At 41.4% G+C, this 26,609-nt stretch overlaps 1 protein-coding gene across 16 annotated transcripts in view; it reads left to right on the forward strand.

The window, feature by feature from the left end:
* Positions 1-26,609, forward strand: part of epb41a (erythrocyte membrane protein band 4.1a) — a 337,203-nt gene that overhangs the window by 134,727 nt on the left and 175,867 nt on the right. The window lies entirely within an intron of this gene.

A 26,609-nucleotide genomic window follows, 5' to 3' on the forward strand; every position in this document is an offset into this window, starting at 1 on the left:
TTGCTCACACTGTTTACAGTGGGGGCGGGGAGCTGCTGACGTCAACTGGGGACATTGTCGGGCGGTGGAAGGAATACTTTGAGGAGCTCCTCAATCCCACCAACACGTATTCCAGTGAGGAAACAGAGACGGGGGTCTCAGGGGCTGGTCGTCCAATTTCTGGGGCAGAAGTCGCCGAGGTGGTGAAACAACTCCGAGGCGGCGGAGCCCCGGGGGTGGATGAGATTCGTCCCGGATATCTCAAGGCTTTGGATGTTGTAGGGCTGTCTTGGCTGACACGCCTCTGCAGCATTGCATGGACATCGGGGGCAGTGCCTCTGGAGTGGCAGACCGGGGTGGTGGTCCCCATTTTCAAGAAAGGGGACCAGAGGGTGTGTTCCAACTACAGGGGGATCACACTCCTCAGCCTACCCGGTAAGGTCTACTCCAGGGTGCTGGAGAAGAGGGTCCGGTCGATAGTTGAACCTCGGATCGAGGAGGAGCAATGTGGTTTTCGTCCTGGACGCGGAACCGAGGACCAGCTCTTTACCCTCGCCAGGGTGCTGGAGGGGGCATGGGAGTTCGCCCAACCAGTCCACATGTGTTTTGTGGATTTGGAGAAGGCTTACGACCGTGTCCCCAGGGGCAACCCTCACCTATGGTCACGAGCTCTGGGTAGTGACCAAAAGAATGAGATCGCGAATACAAGCGGCCGAAATGAGTTTCCTCCGCAGGGTGGCTGGGCTCAGCCTTAGGGATAGGGTGAGGAGCTCAGACATTCGGGAGGGACTCGGAGTAGAGCCGCTGCTCCTCCACATCGAGAGGAGCCAGTTGAGGTGGTTCGGGCATCTGGTAAGGATGCCTTCCGGACGCCTCCCTTGGGAGGTGTTTCGGGCATGTCCAACCGGGAGGAGACCTCGGGGCCGCCCCAGGACACGCTGGAGGGACTACATCACCCGGCTGGCCTGGGAACGCCTCGGGGTTCCCGCGGAAGAGCTGATGGAAGTGGCTGGGGAGAGGACTGTCTGGGCTTCCTTGCTGAGGCTGCTGCCCCCGCGACCCGGACCCGGATAAGCGGAGGACGACGACGACGACGACGATGTTTAAACATTAATTCAAAAAACGAGAGTCCGTTTTAGTCGTTTTAGAAGAGGTTTGATACATGAACTATAGTGTGTTTATGTCCTGTGCGGAGGGATACACCGGTGAGCGACAGCTGCAGCTGGCTCTGGGACATGTACGCTAGGTCACTCTGTAAAAGCAAAGAAAGACATGACACGTACGATATTACTCACTTGACTGAAAGCTGTCCACCAGCTCCTGCAGGCCTGGGTGTTTTTTCCAGTTTAACTTAGTGATTGCTTCAAAGTTTTCATTCCTTGTGATGCACCCTCTGCGGCGGTTTTCCTCCTGATGATATATCTCCCCAACAATGGTAGCACCGAATCCCATTCTGTGCAGCAAAATGATTCCACCTCCGTAGGAATATGTTAGCTAGCCCTGCAGATACACCACCAGTCCTCCCCTGACCTCCGTCTCCCCTCGGCCCGTTGCTGCTCCACCGCTCCGGAGGATTCAGCCTCTCCTTTTGGCCGCTCAGCATCCAACACCTGGGAGTTCCTCATCTGTATGCTCCGGCTCAAACAGGTATGGCTCTGGGTCTTTGTCCACTCCAAGAAACTCCTCAAAATCGCGTTCATAGTCGTCCATTGCAGCTACTATAGTCCGGAGATATCGCTAGGCTAAATAAACAGCTGAGTTTTGCTTACAGGCTACGTCTGTGCCTGTGCCTGCTCACTGGTGTATCCCTCCGCGGATCACAGCGCCGGACGTACTGACCCCAATGCTAACCTCTGAGATCCAGCCACTGGACGTACAGACACAAAAACGATATCCATCATGTTGTCTCAATATGAAAATGATAGTGAAAGGGCATAACTCACAAATCGTCGGAGTATTCTTTTAACATTTGGCTTGGGAACCAGATCCGCCGCCATGATGAATCAGCTTTTTTTTTTTTTTTTTTTTTTTTTTTTTTTTGTTGCGGTGATGACCTCTTCACCGCGGTAGGCATCACGTGACCGCGGTATTGCGGTGATGCGGTTATTGTCACAGCCCTATTAGTCATACTTCTACTCTTACTATACACATACATATGATTATTGCCACATATGTATACTATCATATATTAATATATACTTTCAACATATTCTACCACAATAGCCGTAATTAGAATTATATTATTATTACTTTAATTAATGTTATAAGCTACTGTCATTACCATCTGTCCTGCATCTCTCTCTGTCTCTGTCTCTCTTTCTGTCTCATTGTGTCATATGGATTACTATTAATTTATCATGTTGATCTGTTCTGAATGACATCTATTGAACGTCTGTCCGCCCTGGAAGAGGGATCCCTCCTCAGTTGCTCTTCCTGAGGTTTCTACCATTTTTTCCCCCGTTAAAGGGTTTTTTTTGGGGGGAGTTTTTCCTTATCTGCTGCGAGGATCAGACAGGACAGAGGGATGTCGTATGCTGTAAAGCTCTGTGAGGCAAATTGTGATTTGTGATATTGGGCTTTATAAATAAAATTGATTGATTGATTGATTGATAATTGGGGCCTCACAGTATGAGGGTTCCTGGTTTGATGCCAGGGCAATGTGGGTTTTCTCCAGGTACTCCGACTTCCTCCCACAATCCAAAGACAAGCAGATTGGGGATAGGTTAATTGGTGACTCTAAATTGCCTGTAGGTGTGAATGTGAGTGTGAATGGTTGTCTGTCTCTATGTGTCAGCCCTGCAATAGTCTGTCCAGGGTGTACCCCACCTCTTGTCCAATGTCAGCTGGGATAGGCTCCAGCCCCCCCGCGACCCTTAAGAGGATAAGCAGTTAGAAAATGGATGGATGGATGGATGACTGATAATTGGCCAACACCTCTGGATCCATGGTGAGCTTTTTTAGAAGAGGTTTAATTACAGCTGCCTTAAAAGATTGTGGTACATGGCCTGTTAATAAAGATATATTGATCATGTATAATATTCAAGTCTTAACTAAGGGTAAAACTTCTTTAAGTAGCCTAGTTGGGATGGGGTCTAAGAGACACATTGATGATTTGGATGAAGAAATCATAGTGGTCAGTTGTTGAAGAGTAATTGGGGAGAAGCAATCTAAATATGTATCAGGTCTTACAGCTGTGTTTAAGGGCAAATTGGTACTGTATGAGGACGAGGTCATGAATTTTGCCTCTAATAGTCAGAATTGGTCATTAAAAAAGCTCATAAAATCATTCCTATCTGAGGGCTAAAGGAATAGAAGGCTCAATACAGCTGTGACTCTCTGTCAGCCCTCCTGTATGTTTTGAGACTGTCTTCTCAGACTAAACGAGATTCTTCCAGCTTGGTTAATTGCCAATTCCTTTGAAATTTTTGTGATATAAGTTTCAATTTTTGGGTTTGGGAGTTGTACCACGGAGCAAAATTTCTTTGTTGTGTTAACTTTTTTTAATTTTTAATTTTTTATTTTTTATAGATATGTCTATTGCACTTTTAACAGAAAACAGAGAACAGAACAGCTTGGACATGACATTGCAAATAGAAGGAATAGCTGAAAATAAGAGAGTAAGGTAGTAGCAATGAAAAAAAGTTTTAGTGGAGAGAAATAAAAATAAATGAGAGAGTGGGCATTCCATCCATCCCCAACGTTCCTCACCTCCTATAGCCACACAGAGGCAGCAATAACCAAACAGACAAACAGACTAACAGTTGGGCTATACAGACAAATAACAAGGTTACAAGAGGGCTAATTGACAAGAAGTGTCCAGAGACTGGCTAGGCCAATTTAGGAAACCCCTGTAATATAGAAGTTGACAGTGTAGGTCCAATGTGCTTTATGTAAGGATCCCAAACTTTATGAAAGGCCTAAACCCTAAACCCTAACCCTACTAAAGAATGAAGACTGCAGGTGTTATATATGTGCGGTGTACAATTCTGAACTGAGTAGGTTTGGTTCAATTGCAGATAGATATTTCCATAGCATGGATCCACACTGCCTGCCACACCAGGCTGTCAGTAGTGATGCCCAAGTCCCTTACCTAGGCATGTGTAGTGGCTTGGGAGGTTAAAGCGGAGTTGGAGTTGAGGGCTCTGTAGTATAAATTAATGTGTTTCTTGGATACCTGTACGGACAATGCCCTTTCTACATGTAAAGGGGTATTACTGATTATTGGTGTGGTATCTTTAGTAATAAAATGGCTGGTTTGTAAATATCTAAAAACCTCACAATTCAATAACCCGTATCACTGCTGTAACTGTTGAAAAGATAACAAGACCTGGCCACTGAATAGATCACCAAGCTTAGTTAGCCCCTGTCTGTACCACATTTTAAAGCCCTGGTCTTGATGGCCAGGCAGAAAATCTGGGTTGTTCAGAATAGGAGTAAGAGGAGATGTTAAATGAGCACAACCCTGTATTGTACGAATGGATCTCCAGGCCTTCACAGTACATAAAGTGATAGGGTTAGTGCAGAGGTCCTTGACAGACTTAAAGTTGTTGAGAAACAACAGATTCCACAAAGGGCATCTGGACTGAGAGGATTCAATATCAAGCCGGATTGAGGCCGGATCGTATTTGAGCCTGTCTGCTAACACACGAAGGCGTACTGCCGACTGATAAAGTCTCACATTAGGTACATCTAAGCCCCCATCAGAGTTGACCATTTGGAGTTTCGACATTTTAAGTCGGGGCTTTCTTTTGCTCCAGATAAATGAACTCAGCCAGCCTTCGAGCACTTTGATAACCTTGTTTGATAACAAAATGGGAATCATTTGTAGATGGTAGAGCAGTCTAGGCAGAATGTTCATATTAATAAGAGCAATCCTGCCCAGCCTGAATAAGGGTAGTGGGGCCCAACGATCTAGGTCTGTCTTTATAGCATCCAAAAGAGGGGGACAATTGTTCTTATATATTTGATCATATGTAGGTGTTATGTACACACCCAAGTAGACAAAACCGGCAGGTGACCAATGAAAAGGAAAAGGCTCTGGTAGGTTTGGGATGGATGTAGGCGACCCCAGCAGCATAGCTTCAGACTTTGCGAAATTCATTTTATTCCCTAAAAAAGTGTCAAATGTTGAAATGACTTGGATCAAGCAGGGAATAGAAGTTTGTGGTCGCGTACAACGAAATTTTGTGTTCCCTCTCACCAACAAGCTCTTTTCAGTATACCTGAAAAGAGCATTCTGCCTTATTGCTTGGGCCAACAGTTCAATAGCAATATCAAAGAGCAATGGGCTGAGAGGGTCACCCTGTCTATTCCCGCGGTGAAGAGGAAAATTACTAGATTTCAGACCATTTGTCAGAACTGGTACTGTTGGATTATTGTAAAGAACCCTGACCCAGCTAACAAATTTGTCTCCCAGGCCAAATTCTTTCAGCGCATAAAACAAGTAAGACCACTCAACCTGGTCAAACGCCTTCTCAGCATCCAAAGAAAGCACAAGGGCACGGTCTTTGAAGTCCTGGCAAAACTGATTAATATTAAGAAGCCTTCTCATATTATCACAGGAGTTCTGGCCCTTAATAAAAGGTCTGGGCCTCCTTAATGATGTGAGGTAGTATTTTTTCAAGATGCATGGCTAGTATTTTGGAGAGCAGTTTTTGGTCAGCATTGAAAGGGGCTATTGGCTGTAGGAGGTGCACTTGTCAGGGCATTTTCCCTTCATGAGGATGAGAGAGATATTAGCTTCCCTAAGTGATTGAGGTCGGATTCCATTTTCAAATGAATGGTTGAACATAGCCAGCCTGGGGTCTAAGAGAATATTGCTGAACTCTATAAAACTCACAACCAAACACGTCTGGCCCTGGGGCCTTTCCAGATGGCATAGATTTCAAAGCCAGTAATGCTTCATCTTTTGTGACTGGGGCATCGAGCTGTAGTTTTTGAGCTTCTGTAGCCTTGGGTAGTCTTAGGTCTGAGAAAAATAAATTAATTGGGGCTAAAACATTGTCAGGCTGTTCTGATTTATACAAATTAGAATAAAACAATGCAAACTTTTTATTAATAGTATTGGTATCAAATGATCTAACATCATTAGAGTCCATAATTGAGACAATGGTTTGAGAGTCTGCCCTCTTTTTAACAAGGTTGGCAATATATCTACCAGGTTTATCCCCATGCTCATACAGCTTCTGTCTGGCAAATTTGAGGGAGTGCTCAGAATCCTGGGCTTGGGCTTGATATGTAATGTTTATCCAAGTTGGCTAATCTAGATTCGAGAAGCTTATGTTGTTCATTCCTCCGACGTCTTTTAGATGCTACAAAGGACATGATCAAACCCCGGGAAAAAGCTTTACATGTCTCCCAAAAAAGAGAGGGAAGAAGAGAGGGATTGTCACTAGATAGAGAATTAATTGAATAAAATATCTTCAATTCTAAGAAAAATAGGAAATACATTTATTGTCTTTGAGAGATGACTGAAGTCTCCAGCATCTTGATATTGCCCTCTCCTCAAAGAGAGAATAGACGACATGTAGGGGGGCGTGGTCGGAAAAAATAATGCTGCCTATGGTACATGATAAAACCAAAAATATTTTTGATGAGGGAATAAAAAAAGTAATAAATTCTAGTGTAATGTCATGAGGGGCAGAGAAAAAAGTAAACTTAGAATCAGTAGGATGAAACCCTTACTAAAGGAGGAATATGAAGTGGCAAAAATCTGCCCCACTCAACTCTTGAGCAGTTTAGCATTATCATTATCCTCCATATGAGTCTCCTGGAGAAAAGCAATGGAAACATGCTCTTTCTTCAAAAATGACAATACTGCCATCCACTTTGTAGGCTTTTGGAGAGCCCAGATATTCCATGAACCGAGCTTGATGGTATTTAAATTAAGCGTTGCCATGAGATAATGTCTTGACTACATTTACAAAATGATCAGCCCATGTTTATGGCCCAGGCCCCACCTCTTGAACATGTACATCATATGAGTAATATTATCAGAATCTTAATCAGATTAAACTCAGAGGGGACGGAGTATGCCACATCAATATAATACTCAAACTTCAAAAATGTATGCCCTGAGCTAAAAACCCCCCAGATCTGAACAACCATAATAACAGTAATATAAAAAACAGAAACAGATTGGGGTTTTTCCCCAGAGTATGAGGGACTGCTTGCCAAACCAACAACTTTCCTGCTCACAACAACCAGCGATCTGGCAAGCAAAGAGTTTAACATTTGCATAAAACTCTGCAAACAGTCCTCACTGAGGGGGTGATCGTTACACTCTAGAAAAGTGATGCTCACGTTACTAGCAGCCGTGCCACTTGGTCGGTAAATGTTCAAAATATCCATAGTGTAATCTAGACAACTAAATAAGTCCAATCAACATCAGTAGGAGAACCACCATATCTCATGTGAAAATTGTGAAAGAAAAACTGTTAGAGGGACAGCTCCTTCTTAAATCAGTGCGCCTGGAGTCTAGGTAGTCGCGTGCCTGCTCTGGTGGCAAACCGGCGCACTGCTTCCATCACAATCTGTTTATATGTATGAAATCGCAGCAGCAGCCTGGGACTTTTGTTCGGGTCTGGTTTTGGTGCTAGCGAGCAGTGTGCTCTTTCCAGTTTTATGCGGCCGACTTTAGTAGTTATCTTCAAGACGCAGGGCAGCCACACTTCAAAAAAATCCACTGGCTGCCCTGTCTCAGTGCCTTCTGCCAAGCCAACAACTACAGCAAACCTGCTGTAGTTTTCTGCCACGCTCTGATAAAACACTGACCTGCTTCTTCAATTCAATAATTCTTGGCTCCTGTGCTGTGGCAGAGTTTTTAGCGGCTAGGATCCTAGCCTTAGCTTCATCTAGCTGCTTACTAGTGATCTAGCGGTCTGGAGCTCCGTGGAATGCTTGTGGATAGTCTAGGGGACTGAGTTTTTCGTGAATTACCTTTATGATATTAGCAGTCATCACATTGAGGGCTTTGGCTAGAGCTGGGTCTAGTTCATCGGCGATGTCAGATTCGGTGTGGTCACCATCTTTTGTGTATTCACCTGGCTCTGACGAGGCATCTTTTTTGTCTGTCTTCCTCAAATTTCGTCCCATTTTCTCAAAAGACTGTGGCCAAAAGTTTTCTCGGGACATAGCATGAACTGTTCCTACCAAAAGTGGCTCCCAATATGCAGTTGTTGTCAGGGTAAGCAGATAATTAGAGCTGAGTGGCACGGAGCTCTAGCCAAAATGGTGCATTCACCTTGCCGCTATCACGAGACCCCCGTTAACTTCTTTTTAAGAGGTGCTGCAGAGTCGAGTGTTGTTTGCAGCTAGCCTGCAGTGCTATCAACAAGGTAATCAGTTTGAGAGAGTTTAAAGTCAGTACGGGAAACCTCAGTTACAGAGGTACATGGTATTAAATTTAACATTGATGGAATCATTTCCTTAAATTTTGCTACAGCACTATCTGATAAACCCCCAGTATAGTAACTTTTACTGAGTGGTGTGTAATCAAGTAGAAAGAAATCATAAGTTATTAAGTAACGATCTGATAGAGAGGGATTCTGTGGAATGACTTTTAAGTTTTCAATTTCAATTCCATATGTCACAGGCTTCTTCCTAGCATTTGAGAAATGTGTTACCTTAGTTATCAGCATTTAAAACCAGCTTTAGTTGTTAAAAGCTGAATCTGAATAACATTAAACACAACCTGCGATTTGGTCACAGCCTCTGTGATGGATGAGCCAGCTCAATATATCATTGTGTCATCGGCATACAAATGAAACTTGGCACCAATCACATTTTGATCTAGACAATTAATATAAATTGACAATAACAGCAGACCTAACACAGAACCCTGCGGTACACCATTGCAAGTGTTCAGCCAGTTAGAAGTGAGCCCATCAAACTAAACACAGTGAAACCTTTCTTAGAGGTAATTCACAAACCAGACCACTGCCTGATCAGATATGTATATATATTTGTCTGGAGAAGGATTGAGACCAACCACACACTTGTTTAATCATTACAGTGTATGAAGCACGCTCAGAGTTCCGCCTTTTGCGCCACCATTATCGGATTTGAATAGAACTTGGTGGGTAGGTCCAGAATATGCCATTAGGACATCATTTCCAACTCACAGTAAATTAAGCAAAGGTATGATGTAGCATATAATGCTAAATATGCCACCGCCACATGGACTATTCATAATGATGTAGGTTGCTGCTTGGTTCCACCATTACAATGTATGCAGCATTTCAGTAACAGCACACTCAAAGTCTGCCATTTGCCTGTCCTTTATAGTACTTGAATGTACTTAAACTTTGTTTGTACATTCGGATGTCAGAACCAGATGTGTCTACTCAGTTTGGATTGGTCAAAGAAAACTTGAGTTGTTGCCCATTTCCTTCTAAGTCCCTCTCTTTGCAAAGACTTTTTCAATGATGGCGGCCATGTTTTTTGACCAATCTTGCTCATTTATAGGAGGGGATGGGAATCTCCAGGCACCTCATGATTTGATTATGATGATGATTATTATTATGATTCAGAGGGCTACAACTTAGTGCATCATGATGCATCAATTTTTCTTATTTCGATACAGGATTTATTTTTCACATTGTGTGACGACTTGGTACTTGTAAAACATAGCATACTGTATTTGCAGTGATCCATAATTAAATTAGCAGATAAATTTACTTCCATGCAGTGTGACTTTGTCAAGGTTCATTTTCTCTTAAACCTCATCGCCAAAGTGCTTCCATACTGGAGCTTTAAAAGGAGTGCCAGTTGGATTGTATCCCTCTCAGTTGCTCATGGTTGTGGTATAGTATTTTCAGCGTAGTCTCCAGTGTTTGCATATTGTAATATTTCACCAGAAATTGTTTGCAATTCACATAGTATTGAATAATGAATATTCACATATTTAAATGTGAACTTAAGTGTGTGCAGACTGAAAAACTGTAAAAACCAGCACAAAGTTATGTTCATTTTGATAAAATATGTTGTCCAACATGGAGGCCGTGAGGCTCGTGCCAATACAGACGCTGCTCCTGTGTTACGCACTTTTGTCATTTTTCTATGTTAAAAAGTCCTTGTGCATACTCAAATATGATCGCATTGAGCTGCTAAGGATAAGAGCAAGTTCAGAGGTAGTTTTAGGATCTCCGATCCTTGTACAAACACTGCCTGAGGAGCTGCTTGCCTGGAACGCATTTTAGTCCATGGGCCAGACCAGATATCGGTACCACTCAAGGTGACAAAACTTACATATCATTTTTGAAAAGATCTATGTCTGTAGATGATACTTTGGTATGATAGGTCTTCCTGAGTGGTAGCTGTATCATAGTTATCAGCTCATGAAGTATACCCACCCCCTCAGGTAAATTGCATTTCAGATGCTGGTGCATTTCTTGCTTTAGCCTCATGTACAGGACATCTGTCAATGTTTCACAATATTGTCTTTGGTGTCATTTTAAAGGGGAGTATGTAATCTTTCATTCAAGCTAAAATATGAATCTTTCTGACCAATGTAGAGGTCACTGGAGCTCTTTGAACAGTCAACAATACTCATTTTTACACAATTTTCGCCTAAATGATATACTATCTTTTAGCCTTGTGTCATCTAGGAGCAACAGGGACACAAAATACAAAATGCACAACACTCTCAGGACCATAAGGATTCAGGAAATGTAGAATATGCCTATACTATTTCTTGTCAGGGGTGATTGTGAGCCTTAAATTAGAAGAGCAGTACTAGGCTCCTATTAAACTATACAGAACAGCCACTAGGATAATGTCACAAAGTGGTCAGTCTTCATCATACATATACAGGACATAAAGGACACCACAATGAGATAAGGAACCACTTAGACTTTTATAAACAACCTATTAAACAGAAAAACATTATAAACAAAATTAACACCCCATAATGTCACTCAAACTGCTCGTCTCTCTCATCCTCTGACTCCTTGAGTTCGAAGTCATGTTCTGGATCATCCTGCAGTTTTTGGTTGCTGCATGTCTGTAACTTGCACATATCTGTGCATGCCAGTCTATTTGATAAGCATGTGCAGCTTGGCATTTTGCATGAATGGACACACTTGCATGTTAGCAATTCCAGGACTACATCTGTTGCAGGTGGGGAGCGCATCCAGTAAATTGCCAGCTTGCCCTCATCTTCTTTCCATCCATGCTCTGTAGGACTTGGGATCACAGGGTTAGACTGCAGACTGCTCTTCCAGATTGCTGCCTGATAGTTGGCTCATTCAACATGCAGGAAGAGACAGTCTCTACATGGTGGCAGCTGGCTTGACTTGACCTCTCCCCTTTTGGTACAGAAGAGCTGGTAGCGCAGTTGGTTCACCCCTACCGTGCTGCTGTTAGCAGCGTACATGTGACATGTAAACTCCGCAGTTCCCTGGAACAGCTTCTCACTCACATCCCATGACTGCCCTAGTCCACTGAAGGTTTCTTGGTAGGAAGTATCCTTCTTCACCATCTTCAGGGCATTCTGCCAGCAAACTGTCCCATCCAGATCTACAGCATCCAAGAATCGAGAGATGAAGCAAATGTCCAGTCTCTTCTTGGCCTTATGCAGAACAAGTGGTTCAATCCTATGTCCCCTGATGAGAACAATCTGGTTAGCGTGTCCACTGGCTCCATGGCTCCACCAGATGTGACAAGAGATCTCCTGAGAGCTCATGAGATAGGAGAAGAGGCATACCAGGCATTCAAACAAACAAGGTTAGATGAGGACTAGGGATGTCACGATTACTTGTTTTCACTATTAACCGCGATTTTAAACGCCACGGTTAATTATTCGTAAAGATTCCTCAACACCGTCACTTTCCAAAGATTATGCCGGACGCGGAACCGTATACAGTAGGTCAGCGCAACTCACATGGAACGAAAATAAAGCTACATAAGCGGCATCTCCGTTACGAAGCATGGATGAAGATGACTTATTCCCCCCAAAAAATGGTTAAAATCAGCTGTGTGGGATCATTTTGGGTATCGGAAAAATGACCAAGGGGTTGTTGATGACGGCTTTCCTATTTGCAAAACATGCCGCAAAAAAGTCGCGGTCAAAGGCTTGAACACAAGCAACATGACTCAACACCTGCGGGACAACCACCCGGCTTTACATGCACAAGTAAAGGTAAATGCACGGTAACTGGGTTAAAACACGTCAGTCTCAATTTATCTAATGTAACATTGAATTAAAAATGATATGTTAGCGTGTCATTTGCAATTAATGGCGTAGTGGTATGATACGAGTTGGGCTTACAGTGCAATGTGACAAGCTAAGGCACGTCTCAAAAACTTTTTGCAGTTTGTGTGCACACAGCGTGAGGTTGTAATGGTTTTAGGTCCGTGTAGCTCCTTGGAGTGAGACGACAGGCAGAAACTCATGTCCACACGAGTGCGGGATTTCACAAATGCTCGTCGTTTATTTTTACATCAACTTAAAAACACTCGAAGCTTACCAAGCCCGGTTGTACGGCTACTACATTTTCATACATGAACAAAATAGTCGCCACATGTACTTATAACCATCACTGTTGTGTTGAGACATAACAGAAAAAGCAGGAGCTCATAAGTATACGTCCGACCACTGTTGGGTGCGCTCAGCAGACTCAAATCATAACAGGCGCTGCTTGATGACGTTGCTGCTAGGCGACACAGTATACACCATGTTAAAGGCACATTTCATATATTCAACTGTTAAAAGTTCAAATCCTTTTTTTAGTCATCAGACTGTTTCAGTGTCAGTGTCAAAACTGTATTTTGACAGTCAACTTAAGTCATTACTGTAAGCCCAAACAAAGCTCAACTGCGTGTTGGAAATTTATTTTCACTTTTCTTATTCACCGACACCTTCAGGCCAAGATTGGTGGTGCTGCAGTTCAACAACCAACGGTTGCAGAATCCTTCGCAAAATGTGTCACCTGTGGCCCTACCTCAAAACAAGCCCAGGATTTAAATACAGCTGTGGCCTATTTCATGTCTAAAGACATGATGCCATTTCAGATTGTGGAAAAACCTGGTTTTCTACATCTCATGAAGAAGGCAGTGCCACAATACAAAGTACCCACAAGAAACTACTTCTCTTCAAACAAAATCCCAGCCATGTACAAGGAAGTGAGAGGGAGTGTGGAGGAACAGCAGGCAGAGGGTGAGTGGTTTGGTGCAACCACAGACCTATAGACCACCACTGGTGGTGGTGGAGAGCCCTTTATGAGCTTTACAGTCCACTACATCTCTGCTGTCTCACTGTCTTGAGACTCTTTATTTTCCAGAAGACCACACTGCAGAGCACATAGCAGAAATGATGGAGAACATGCTCTTGGATTGGAAAATAAAGAAAGAGAGTCTGTCTGGAATTACAACAGACAATGCCAGTAACATGAAGAAGGCCTTTGAAACATTTCCCTGTGTTTGGTTTTCTTATTTTGGTCATAATTTGAATTTGGCCATTTCCAAAGTCCTCTAGATACCAGAGCATGCAGGCATTTGGTGCAAGGGTTTTCTCGAAGCTGGAAACGGAAACGTGAGCTTCAAAAAAAGTAGGCAGAATTGAACATCCCTGAGCACTCACTGATACACGATGTGGTCACCAAGTGGGGATCCACATTTGAAATGATCTCAAGATTCTTGGAGCAACAGCAGGCCATCTGTGGAGTGCTAGCAGGAGACAGATCCACCTGGCATCTTATGCCTAAAGACAATGACATCACTGTCATGGAGGAAGTAAGCCAGCTCATTTGTCCTCTCCATGACTTCACTGACGTCCTGGCCTCAGAGAAACAAGTTACACTATCCTCCCTGAAGCCAGTCTTGGAACACAACAACAACGAGATACTTGAAGAACAAGTGGAAGACAGCAATCTCACTAAACAAATGAAACATGTAATTAGAGAAGACCTGCTACAGCACCTCAGATATACAGAGGAAATGAAGAATGTGCTGAACATATGCAGTTTTGTGGACCTCAGGTTCAAAGAAAACTTTGTTGACAATCAGGATGACACAGTCAAGGCATGCAGTGATGAAACACTGGCACTTGCATCACATCCACACACAGAAGAGCCTCCAGCAGCAACTGAACAGAGCACCTCCTCTGCCGCCATCGCCACCACCACTACCACCACCACCACCACCACTACAACCAAAAGGAAAGAGAAGAGCCTATCTGGGTTATTGCAGCACATAACCACTGCAAAGAAGAACAGGTCAGCTGCTTCAGGAAGTGAAATGCTGTCAGTTCAAGACAAAGTTGATTCTGAGATCAAACTGTACTTGTCCCTCACTGCTGTCAATAAAGATGATGACCCACTTCCTTGGTGGAAGGCACATGCGCAAAAAATGCCAATGCGTTCAAAAGTGGCCGGAAAGTACCTCTGTATCCCTGCCACAAGTGTCCCTTCGGAAAGAGTGTTCAGCACAAGTGACCATATCCTGTCTCCTCAGCGATCAAGACTCAGCTCTGAGCATGTGAACATGCTGACATTCCTTAACTTTAACCTGAACTGAAAGGACTTGAAGCAAGTCTGCAGGTGGCTCCTGCAGCCTTTCACCCCTTATTTTGTTCCAAAAGGAATTACATACCTAGCTTGTATTTAAATTCAGATATGTGGTCTTGTTTATTTTCACTGTTACAGTATTATTTATGTTTCAAAGGGCAGCTATAAATCAAAAGCTAGCTAAATGTTAGCTAGATGTTTTTTTTGCTGTTTAAACCTTTTTTCCCAAAAAGGAAATCCTGCTGTTTTTTGTTATGTTGGCATGGAAATAAATGAAACTTAAACATCTATAAGGAGTGTTCATGTGATTTTACACATTTTTAGTGTGAAATTAATTAATGCATAATAATCGTGATAATTGTAAAACCGTGATTATTTCTCTGACATAATCGTACCAAGAAAATCTATAATCTTGACATCCCTAATAAGGACCCACCATCTTTAAAATGTCATGACAAGATGACCAAGCAAAGCCTGAAGACATTCTCCAGTGTCAGCACAAAAAAAGCTAAAGGAAAGAAAGGGTAGGATGTGGTGCTGAGGGCAGACAGAAACCTGTTCAGCCACATGATCCTGTTGGCTGAAAGCAGGAAGATAGACATGAAAGATGTCCTTGCCCACCCACGGGGCCCACTGCCATGGGCACTTGCAAATGCTGATGGGTCTCTATGAAAAACAAACAAGGCTGCACTTGCCAGAGAGCTGGAAAAGAATGTGTCTCCTGCAGAACAGATCCCAACACCATCCACTTCCATCATTGATGGTATGAGCCTGGTCCAGAAAATGAATGGCAACAACAAAACCTTTGGACAGGTGACAGAGTCACTCTAAACCAGCTACCGACTAAACTGGGATGCAGACACTACTGTCCAATAGAAGAACCTGGCAGGAGGACACCACGTACAGCAGTGGAGAACTTTCCTGTGCAGTCCTTCCAACAAGTCCAGTCTCATCAAGTTTCTGTTGGAAGAGTGGAACCTCACACAACACAGAGAGAGGCTGCATGGCAAAGTGTTGTACATGACCTATGAGGAAACCTGCTACAGGCTGACAGATGGTGGGTGTGGAGAAGTAGCAGAACTGCAATCCACACATGAAGAAGCTGACACTCGCCTGCTCCTGCATGCTTCAGATGCTGCAAACATGGGCTCAAAAGCAGTCATCATCACAGCTGAGGACACTGATGTCATGGTGCTTTGTCTTGCCTTCCAGAAGGACCTGTCCCATCTACATGAAGTGTGGGACACAGAACTGCACACGATATGTGAACATCAGAAAACTGGCAAGCTCAGTTGGAGGCAGCAATCTGGAAGAGCAGTCTGCAGTTCAACCCTGTGATCCCAATTCCTACAGAGCATGGATGGAAAGAAGATGAGGGCAAGCTGGCAATTTACTGGATGCGCTCCCCACCTGCAACAGATGTAGTCCTGGAATTGCTAACATGCAAGTGTGTCCATTCATGCAAAATGCCAAGCTGCACATGCTTATCAAACGGACTGGCATGCACAGATATGTGCAAGTTACAGACATGCAGCAACCAAAAACTGCAGGATGATCCAGAACATGACTTCGAACTCGAGGAGTCAGAGGATGAGAGAGATGAGCAGTTTGAATGACATTCTGGGGTGTTAATTTTGTTTATAATGTTGTTCTGTTTAATAAGTTTTTTTTATAAAAGTCTAAGTGGTTCCTTATCTCATTGTGGTGTCCTTTATGTCCTGTATATGTATGATGAAGACTGACCACTTTGTGACATTATCCTAGTGGCTGTTCTGTATAGTTTAATAGGAGCCTAGTACTGCTCTTCTAATTTAAGGCTCACAATCACCCCTGACAATCACCCCTGTTGTGCATTTTGTATTTTGTGTCCCTGTTGCTCCTAGATGACACAAGGCTAAAAGATAGTATATCATTTAGGTGAAAATTGTGTAAAATGTGTGTTGTTGACTGTTCAAAGAGCTCCAGTGACCTCTATATTGGTCAGAAAGATTCACATTTTAGCTTGAATGAAAGATTACATACTCCCCTTTAAAATGACACCAAAGACAATATTGTGAAACACTGATAACTATGATACGGCTACCACTCAGGAATGGCTATCATACCAAAATATCATCTACAGACAAAGATCTTTTCAAAAAATATAAGTAAGCTTTGTCACCTTGAGTGGTACCGACAAGTGAAATTTTGGGCTGTGGCCCATGGACTATTTGGATTACACCCAGGGAACCCACCCGCACCAGGTCGCAGACGGACAGGTATCTTGGCCCGGTTTAGAAGACGTCCATACCAGCCCCCACTACCGGCTCTATCTATCCATCTATCCATCCATGTATCTATCTATCTTTTTTATTTACAAAGCCCAATATCACAAATCACAATTTGCCTCACAGGGCTTTACAGCATACGACATCCCTCTGTCCTTTGGACCCTCGCAGCGGATAAGGAAAAACTCCCCAAAAAACCCCTTTAACGGGGGAAAAAAATGGTAGAGGCCTCAGGAAGAGCAACTGAGGAGGGATCCCTCTTCCAGGACAGACAGACGTGCAATAGATGTCGTACAGAACAGATCAACATGATAAATTAACAGTAATCCATATGACACAATAAGACAGAAAGAGAGACAGAGACAGAGAGAGAGAGAGATGCAGGACTAATGGTAATGACAGTAGCTTACAACAAAATTAATGAAAGTAATAATATTATAATTATAATTACGGCTATTGTGGTAGAAGATGTTGAAAGTATATATTAATATCTGGCAGTATACATATGTGGCAATAATCATATGTGTATAATAACAGTAGAAGTATGACTAATGATAACAGCAGCAGGAGGCATCAGGCAGGACAATGGCAGCAGCACAAGTACACACGTCACAGAGAAGGTGCTCTGTGTATTATAGGAGGTTCCACGGCAGACTAGGCCTAAGTCAGCCTAACTAGGGGCTGGTACAAGGCAAGCCTGAGCCAGCCCTAACTATAAGCTTTATCAAAGAGGAAAGTCTTAAGTCTAGTCTTAAATGTGGTGATGGTGCCTGATAGCTGAAGGCTCTGGCTCCTGATCTACTTTTGGAGACTTTAGGGACCACGAGTAACCCTGCGTTCTCAGAGCGCAGTGTTCTGGTGGGATAATATGGCACTATGAGCTCTCTAAGATATAACGGAGCTTGACCATTTAGAGCTTTATAAGTTAGGAGAAGGATTTTAAATTCAATTCTGGATTTTACAGGGAGCCAGTGCAGAGAAGCTTAAACAGGAGAAATATGATCTTGTTTCTTAGTTCCTCTTAGTACACGTGCCGCTGCATTCTGAATTAGCTGGAGAGTTTTTAAAGACTTATTAGAGCTACCTGATAATAGGGAATTACAGTAATCCAGCCGAGAGGTAACAAAAAGTTGACCAATTTTTCTGCATCTTTTCGGGTCAGGATAGGAATAATTTTTGCAATATTACGTAGATGAAAGAATGCAGTCCGTGAGGTTTGTTTTAAATGAGAATTAAAAGACAAATCTTGGTCAAATATTACTCTGAGGTTTCTTATGGTAGTGCTAGAGGCCAGAGCAATGCAATCCAGAAAAAATATGTCATCAGATAAAGAGTGTTTGGGAGAAGAACAATAACTTCAGTTTTGTCTGAATTTAACATAAGAAAATTGCAGCTCATCCAGGTTTTTAAGGCAATTTTGAAGTTTAGTTAATTGAACTATTTCTTCTGGCTACACTGATAAATACAATTGTGTATCATCCGCATAACAATGGAAATTTACGGAGTGATTTCTAATGATGTTACCTAAGGAAAGCATATATAGAGTGAATAGGATTGGTCCAAGCACAGAACCTTGTGGAACTCCAAAACAAACTTCAGTACGTAAGGATGATTCATCATAAACATAAACAAACTGAAAACGATTAGATAAATAAGATAAATAAGATTCAAACCAACTCCTCTCCAATGTAAGATCACTAAGGAATATAATGGATGAGCTTCAGCTCCTAATCCAAACCAGGAGGGAGTACAAAGAGTCCTCTGGCTTTTGCTTCAAGGAGACCTGGCTAGATCCATCAGTTCCCGATTCAGCAGTAACCCCACCTGGTTTCACCATCTACAGAGCTGACAGATTGGCGGCACTGTCACACAAGTCTAAGACGGGGGTCTCTGCTTCTTATTAAATCAGCGTTGGAGTAACAACACCACTGCACTAGCACGACACTGTTTCCCTGACATTGAATACCTCAGTATAATCACCTACCTACCAAGAGAGTTCTCATCAGTTGTTTTAATTGGTGTTTATGTAGCACCTCAAGCTAACGCCAACACAGCTATGAATGGGCTAGCACGGCACATCTCTAATCTGAGAGCTCTCACCCCGATTCCACCGTCATAGCCCTGGGCGACTTCAACCACACTTGTCTGACCACCGAGCTCCTTAACTACATTCAACAAGTCACATGCCCGAGCAGAGAAAACAAAACTTTGGATCATTGCTACACTACTATCACTGGTGTTTACCGTGCCTTCCCATGTGCTACTTTGGGTAGATCTGATCATGTAATGCTGCTGCTTGTTCCCGCATATAAACAAATCCATCAAACCCAAAACGATAACTGTCCTGGAGCAAAGATCGAGTCACTAAAAGGATGTTTTGATTGCACCGACTGAGATTCCTTCACCACATCGTGTGACACCTTAGACGAACGTACTGACATGGTGACATCATACGTCCGTTTCTGGGAAGACCTGTGCATCCCCTACAAAACTACAACAATATTTGGCAATGGTTCACCAAAGAAGTACAATTACTACGCAAGAAGAAGAATGCAGCTTACATTAACGGGAATAATGATGAATACAAATCAGCATAATATGAATTAAGGTCAGCAATAAGAAGAGTTAAGTCTACATATTCTATAAAACTGGAACAACAACTCAGACCTAATAATTCCAGAGGAGTCTGGAATAACCTTCAAAAAATGATGGATTACAAAACACATCCTTCTCCCATACCAGACGATGACCTGGATTTACCTGACAAACTGAACTGTTTTTATGCACGCTTTGACAGCATATGGTCCCCTCCATCTGTGCCGCCCATTTCACCTTCCTCAGTGCCGTTCACCATCTCGGAGGAGGAAGTTAGATTGACCTTCAAAAAATTAAATAAAAAGAAAGCGGCAGGGCCAGACCACTTTAGCCCTTCTGTTCTGAATCACTGTGCTGTACAGTTCGCTCCTGTGTTTACCTCCATCTTTAACACTTCCCTGTGCCAATGTAGAGTCCCACAGTGCTTCAAATCATCCATCATCATCCCTGTGCCCAAGTCTTCTAAGGCGAGCTGTCTGAATGACTTCAGACCTGTTGCACTCACTTCAGTAGCCATGAAGGTATTTGAGCACCTGGTTTTGGCCTATCTAAAATCCCACACCGCACCCATCAAGGACCCTCTCCATTTTTCATACAGCACTAACCAGTCAGTTGAAGATGCCATCAACCTGGCGCTTCACTATACTCTCCACCATCTGGAATCACCCAGTACATGTGCACGCATTCTGTTCATCGATTTCAGCTCAGCCTTTAATACCATTCACCCACTCATACTTCACAATAAACTAGTAGGAATGAACATTCACCCTGACATGTGCCAATGGATCCTACACTTTTTACTAAGCAGAAAACAGAGAGTCAAAATAAAATATCCAGCCCCCTGGTTATCAACATGGGGGGCCCCTTAAGGTTGTGTACTTTCACCACAGCTCTTGGGTCTGTACACCAACAACCTGACATCTCACTCCAGCTCAGTCAAGGTCTTTAAATATGCAGGCGACACAACAATAATTGGCCTCATCTCAAGCAATAACTAATCACCCTACCGTCAAACTGTGGACAGCACATTCAAATGGTGTGCAGAGAACAACCTGCTGCTCAAAACAGCAAAGACCATGGAAATCATCATTGACTTCAGACACAAACAAAACCCAAATCCTCGGTCCATATCAACTCCCAGCCAATACCCTCAACGGACTCCTTCAAGTTCTTAGGCATTATTATTATATCTGCAGTAACCTAAAATGGCACACAAACACTGATCTCATAATCAAAAAAGGACATCAGAGACTATACTTCCTCAGACAACTAAAAAAGTTCAGAGTCAGTAAACACCTCCTGTATGCACTTGTTGTGATTATGAAACAGTGTCCTATATATGTACCAAAAGCAAATACCACCGACTCTGGTTGTGTGGCAATTAAAGTTCTATTCTATTCTATTCTTTTCTATTCTATTCTATTCTTCTTCTTATTCATATTTAAAGCTTTTTTTCGTGCTCTTCATAATGGAATTATCCAGAGGCATGTCAGAGCGATATGAAGCTAGTTTGAAGGGCATTTGCAGAGCCATTCAGAATTTGCCCTCTTGCAGTATTAGAGATCAAAGGTCAAATTCTGTTGTCCTCATTGTCAAGAAAATGTGAGTAGTAGATATTTTATAGTCTAAGCTTTACAATGATTTATGGCTTTATGATATTCTGTGATGGTCACCCTCTTTTATACTGACTCTAGTGTAAAATGGTGGGAAAAAAATACTGTAATGATGAGGGGACTGAAAAAAGAAGTGTTAAGCACATAGAAAGCTCCCATTGCTGCAATGCTACAATACATTTTCCAGTAGTAGGGAGACAGAGCTTTAAAAAAAAAATCACTATGAGACATGGTCCCCTAGACTGGCATAACCAACCCCCTGGTTTATAGACCAGAATGGGATTCTGCCTCTTTGAGGCTTGAACCTTAACAAGTGTTACCAAAAGAATGCCAGACATGGCTGCACACTCTGCTATACAGCTCCTCAATGCAGAAGACAATTGCAGTTAACTGTAAGCTCATATCAAATATTCATGGTTAGTTTAGTCTAGTTTAGGTGCACATACACTGGGAATCTCTAGGCACCTCACGATTCCATTCAATTCCGATTCCGAGGGCAACGATTTCGATTATAAAATGATTCTCGATTATAAAATGAGCCAATATGAAAATTTACACTAGATATTGAAAAACATTACTGTAATAAACCTGGGAATACATATCCAGTGTAGTGCTGCACGATTTGATAAAAATGTGTGATTGTGATTTGAGTGGACGATATCGCAAATGGCGATTGCGATTACAATATAATAATAATAAAAAAAAAGGTATCATTAGTCTTCTTGCTTGATTCAGTATTTCCCCTACATTATATTAGGGGGGCACTGACCTGACAGTTATTGTTATGGACAGTGTGTAAATGACCATCAACAGACTGAGCACAGTCAAACACACTGCTCACAGAAGCGCAGCACGGCACTGTACCTACAGCAGAGCGTGCCTGTGTTGCGTTCAGGTTGTCACGTAAATGACAAATTCCAGCACGTGAATAGCACAACACTGCAGCATGACAAGTGGGCCGAAACCGAGCAAAATTGCTCAGTTTTTCATTTGTTATTGTATAGTTTGTTATGGAGTCCATGATTTCCCCATGACACTTACAAATGTTTGCGTAACTGTGCTTGGATGTTGTTTTATGAGGCTCTGGCGGCTTTCAGTTGTCTCTTTGTCTTTGACGTTACACGGCTTGGCTTTCTCTCATATGCATTCCTCCTACTTTTCTCTGTGATGTGCTGATATAGATTGGTCGTGTTGCTGCGGGACGTGGCAGCTTTAACTTAAAAAGTTTTATACAGCACGTCTTTCTGTTCAACGTTGCCGTACCTGAATCCAAAGTATCGCCATGTAATAGACGTTGCGTTTTTTTGCCACCAACTCAGCCTGTTCATGGTCATGCTCATGCTCTTCTTCAGTGTCTATGTTGGTCACTGCTGCACACTGGGTGGTCACCTGACCATACATGCTGCACATACCAGGATAGCTTGTGGGTGTAATGTCAACAAACTCCACACACTACAGCAGAGGCAGTTACATTAACATTTATTTACATTAAATTGCAAATCGCAGCCTTTTATGTGGTTATGTAATCGCACAGCCCGACATCGCGATTGTGATTAGATTAATCGTGCAGCACTAATCCAGTGCATACAAACTGTATTACTTACTGTGGTTGAGATGACTACACTCCACCAGTCTCCTCTGGTCCATCCTCCTCATCCACAAATCTCAACGGGACTCTCCTGTCCCTCCTCAACCTCACTGACATTTCTCTTCCAGTATTTACAAAACTTTAACTGACTATAACTATCTATGAACTATAAACACACGAACTATTGCAAAAAAGACGAATGATGGCAAAACTACGAACTATGGTGAAAACACAATGAAAACACTCAAAAACACAGCATGAAAAAAACTCAAAAGCTCTCAAAAAACCACAAATACTATTATTTACAACACTAAATATTATTTACAAAGAAAATGCCACCCAAACTCCACTAAAACTCACCAAAACTCTGCTCCGTCACTACTGTAATGTACGTAATTATGAGTTTTCCACATCGATGCTCGCATCGTTCAAGACAGAATCTCGATGCATCTAAATATCTATTTTTTTCCCCCACCCCTAACATACATTTGTAGACAATACAGAAAAAAGGAAATTAAAAGTTAAAACATTGTGCAGGAGAATTTAGAATCCAAATAATGGCTTATGAAGATACCTCCCTTTTAACTAACAACAATAATACCTAAAAAGAAAAAGATCAAAGTGAAGATTGCAAATTGAACAAAAGTTCCGGACTAAGAAGTAATACAAAATTATGAGGGGCCGTACAAGCCATAATTCATTCTGGCCCTCTCACACACATACATTCTCCTTACACATACATATATTTTCACTCTCACACACATACATTCTCCTTACACATATATTTTCTCTCTCGTACACATACATTTTCCTTTCACATACATATATTTTCACTGTTCTTTCACATACATATTTTCACTCTCACACACATACATTCTCCATTCACATACATATATTTTCACTCTTTTTTCACATACATATTTTCACTCACACACACATACATTCTCCTTTCACATACAGATATTTTCACTCTCACATATATATACACTTTACTTTTGAACACATACACATAGGCTGCGGTCAGAAAGTCTTTTTTGCTTAGGAAGGTTCCTAGCTGAGTGAAATGACCCGGAAGTATTTTAGTGGCCGCCATGATAAGAGCTGTTTGAATTCTCTAAACACTAAGGAAAGGAGGTTCAGTGCTTCCTTTCAGATCTCCTTTAGCATAGGATACATCGGACCTTCCTAAGCGATAGGAAAGGAGATAATTCCATCCCACAAGTCATTGCGGCGGCAATATTTACGCACCATTCACAAACTCAAATAATAAGGACAGAAAAAGATCAACATGACCAAGAAAGGAAGGAGATAACCATCTAAGTTACCGTTGCTTATGAAGCATTATACATCTCATGCCATAACTTGTTCATATATATTTTTCCAACTTTCAACATTATGTTGAAGTTAGATGTGAACTATGAACGTTTCGCTACTACTGGTGTACCCTCCGTCCACAGCTTGTTTAACTTGTTTTATAACAGGATAAACAAATATGCAATGCATCATTTTAATTTTCCGATTTTCGTGTGAATGAGAAAAACGCTAATCCACGTCCTTTTTCCATTTTTGTCTTCAAATGGCTAATTGATATAGAAATTAAACCAAAACAAGAAACCTACTTGTTTTTTGCGTTTATTGTTATATCTATATTATCTGCCCCTACTGCATCTCAAAACATTGGCATCGGCTATGCTTATGGCCTAGATAGATAGATAGATTCAAGAGTATTATCTAGACCTGCTCTATGTGAAGTTATTTCTTCCTACTTTTTATTCCCCTGTACAGTGTTTCCCTGCAGAGCTACAGTGGAAGGATCATAACAAAAAATACAAAAGACTGCTGTCCTGTACCTTTTGTACACATTTTTTACACTATACCCTCATTCACACATGCATACATTCTTCTCTTACATACATATATTTTCTTTCAACGTACATACATTTTCCTTTTACATACATATATTACTTATAGTATTAAATGTATACATGATTGCATGTACATGAGAGCAAAGTGTATGAATGTGTGCATAAAATATATGAATACGAGAGAAAAATGTATCAATGTGTGTGTTCAAATATATAAATATGAGAGTGAAAATGTATGAATGTGTGAGTAAAAATGTATAAATATGAGAGTGAAAATATATGAATGTGTGAGTAAAAATATATGAATGTGTGAGTGAAAATGTATAAATATGAGAGTGAAAATATATGTATGTGTAAGGAGAATGTATGTGTGTGAGAGGGCCAGAATGAATTATGTCCTGTACGGCACCTCATACAACATTGTTAGAGATCTACAGTTTCCAAAAAAACAAATTACAAATTAATCACTGAAGAGTCTTTGCAAATTTGAGTCATTTTCAGATGTTTTCAAATAACGATGATGTGGATGATGATTGTAGAGATGAAAGTAGGTTGTTCCAAAGACATGGTCCTCTGTAATTCAATGAATATTAATTAAGGTAAGTCCAACAATATGGAAGACAAAAGTCTTTTGAGTGTCTTGTGGAATATGATTGAATGTCTGAGGAAGACTTACAAACGTTCTGGAAAATGCTAGGCAAGTCATGAGTAAGATATGCATATTTATACATGAATACACACATCTGGTACATGTTAACATTAAAAAATGATAAAAGTTGATATTTTCTAAAGAGAGAAGTGGATGATTTGCAATTTTAGCAAAGCTAAATAATAACAAGTTAAAATACAGGAATGATTGACCAATTAAAGTACTCTACTTAAGATACCAATTGACTTCATAGTCTTTTTACAGACAAGTTCAATATGGAAAATTAGTTTTTCATCTACCATGACCCCTAGAAATTTAATGTAAGGAGTCTGAGTTATTTTGATGTTCTCTATGATGTTATTATTTATCTTTGTTATGTATTTTTTTGTCACAAAATATCATGAAGTACGATTTTTCTATATTGAGAGTTTGTTCATTCGAAACCATTTAGAAACAGATGATAGCTCTTTATTTGCTTCTTGAATAAGTGTGCTAAAATTTTTATGTGAATATACCAGACGTATCATCAGCAAATAAAAAAGGCAATACATTTTTGCAGACACTAAGTAGGTCATGTATGTAAATTCAGAACAAAAGGGGTCCAAGCATGGAGTGAGGTAATCAACAAAGTAGTTTAGCTCTATTTGAATCATACCTATTAATAGAAACATACTGTTCTTTGTCCATTAAATACTCAAGCAGCCATTATAAAGCAAAATCATGAAAGCCATATTTCTCTAATTTGGCAAAAAGGATATTGTGATCAACAGTGTCAAACACCTTTTAAAAATATGCTGAGAGTTCTTGTTGTCGAAGGTTGTGGTGATTTTGTTAACAAGCTGCAAAAGAGCCATTTATGTTGACATTTTTTTCCGAAAACCATATTTATGGCTATACAGTATGTTGCTCTCATCCATATGCTTTTTCATTCTGAACTATACTTGTTTTTCAAGAACTACAGAAAAACATGGTAAAACAGATATAGGACAATAATTATTACATAAACTGAAATCATCTGATTTGAATAGCACTATGACTTCAGCTACTTTAAGGTCACTTGGTACAGCACCTGTTCTGGACGATAAGACATGGGTGAGAGGCTCAATGACAGACATAACTACTTTCTTTCTTATAACAGCCTCTCTGCAAAGAAGCCTTTCATCCCCAGTATAATGTTCTGTGACATTCTTAGCCACCTTCATACAGTCCGTAAAGAAAGGAGACAAGCATTTGGAACCTCAAATGTATTCTAATTAATGAAATGAAAAGTTGAAAGGTTGAATACCTTGTAAACAATTTGATTCTGCTGGGAACTATTTACTAAATGTAGAATTTTAATATCTCCTCCTGTTTCTGAAGCATTTGAAAATAGCCATCATAATAATAGAAATGTAGTTATTCTCCCAATACTAGTGGCAGTCATGTCCTCAGTTGTATTGTAATGAACTATTGTGTTGTTCTCCAGATGCCTGTTTAAACTTTCGTATTCAGTAAGGTGAGACCCGCAGTGAATTTTATGCTTCTATTTCTGTCAGTTTTACCAGCCTAA

This window comes from Epinephelus fuscoguttatus, linkage group LG17 (genome assembly GCF_011397635.1).
Source record: "Epinephelus fuscoguttatus linkage group LG17, E.fuscoguttatus.final_Chr_v1".
NCBI classification, from domain to species: Eukaryota; Metazoa; Chordata; class Actinopteri; order Perciformes; family Serranidae; genus Epinephelus; species Epinephelus fuscoguttatus.